The following is a 1,850-nucleotide window of genomic DNA, read 5'->3' as shown; positions in this document are numbered from 1 at the left end:
CGTGGACAACCGTGCCAATAACAGCCGTGAAACTGATATGCATATTTTTTATTATTTTCAACATCTTCCCAATAACCATCTAGCCGATGCCCTGATTCCGTTCTGTGCTCGCGAGTCCGCCCGGCGTGTATTATTCGATGATTCTCGCAATGCTCGCGCCAGAGTAACCACTCAATCGCTACTTTTGATTGCGTTTTTCCTAAACGATAACCGCCCTGAGGTATAATACCCATCTGTTTTTCTTTCAAGAAATTTGTTTGAAAAATGCGCATACACGTCGAAGCAATCGTTACACACTCTGTAAATGGGCAAACATTCCCAGCATTCATGATTAATTTACGAAACTCCACACACGCTTTCCTTAAAATTGTAACATCGAGTCTACAATAATGCAAAATTTCTTTACGGAAATCAAACTGGTAATTTTCGGCTACACGTTCATTGTACCAAGTTAAGAATTTTTCTCGATCCTGCACATTCATCGTATCTGCGCCATAATATTTTCTCTCAGGTATAGGCCCAACGTATTCTTGATTCTCTCGTTTATTGAAAAAATGTGGGAAATAGCCTTTTGCAATATCTCCCAAACCAAAGGCCTTCGGTAAACTGGCTAAAACCATATGGAAATAATTCAAACTATCAATAAACTTATTATCCCCAAAATCCATCAAAATTATATTTGTGCCGTTAATAATTGCTTTAATTTCACTGTTTATACGTTTTATAACATCTTTCAAAATGAATTGAGAGTCGTAACCCTTCGCGTTGTGTGCAATACATATGACTTTTTTATACGCCTTACCCAGTGATGTAATATAATTCACAAATCCACGCACAGGATCGCCATCGTCAAAAACATGTTCTCGAGGATTACACACACTGCATGGGCTTCCAAGATTCTCCTCAGTTTTCATAATGTCGTCATCGTTCATCTCTGCACATCGGTCACATACAGTCTGGGCAACACAGAGTGTAGGCACGTGTATGTTGACGTCATCAGTCCCTTCCATCTTATCGTCTTGTCGTGTTTCAAAGTCGTAAAAAACAAACGCCACACGTTTCACCGTTGTTTTCTTCTTAAATTTCAATGTAGGCATGTAACACAGGTGAGATGCGGCTTCATCCTTCTGGCAGACAGAGCAGTAATATTTGTTGCACTGGTGTTTCTGAGCATTCCGATGATCAATTTTCGTATTGCAATTTTTACACAATTTTATGTTTCCACATACTGTTGGTTTTATCCCTCCAAAAGAGCCTGCTTTCTTATGGTTTTCGAAACACAATCGACCGTGGAATTCTCGATTACAGTCATCACACACTATTTTATCCACACTTGTAGTGTCACATGGTGGATTTTTTAGACATCTGTCACAAGTTCTATCACAAACATGCCCTTGAGAGCTGTAGGGCGTATTACAATGTTCGCAATAATACTTGCAGCCGAAGAATGAAAGTAAATTTTGAATCGGCTCATAGTGTTTCTCTTCCGGATAATAGACAATGGGGAGAGTATATTGTGTAGGTATATTCCTGCTGGTTACTTCAGGCGTGCCATCGTAGAGTACCGGGCGATCTTTGCCATTCCTTTTGAGAGGATAAACCTTGATAATGCACCCCTCACGTGCCAAATATCTTTGATATTGTATAATTTCCTCTAAACCACAGCCATCGGCAGGTACAATGACCCCTGCCTCGCGGGTCAGGCGCTGGGCTTCCTTACGTTGCATTTTACCCTTGGATTGTCGAATGGATTACCACATCTCGTGTATTTCGCCCTTGTCAGCCCTGGCCTTCAATTTCTGTGCGTATACTCTGGCCACAACAAGTGATCGGGCTAAACACAAGCCATC

This window comes from Diachasma alloeum, unplaced genomic scaffold, assembly GCF_001412515.2.
Source record: "Diachasma alloeum isolate Michigan unplaced genomic scaffold, Dall2.0 Dall_scaffold_00646, whole genome shotgun sequence".
Classification (NCBI taxonomy): Eukaryota; Metazoa; Arthropoda; class Insecta; order Hymenoptera; family Braconidae; genus Diachasma; species Diachasma alloeum.
The sequence above is the reverse complement of the archived record's forward strand: the minus strand, read 5'-3'. Positions refer to the sequence as shown.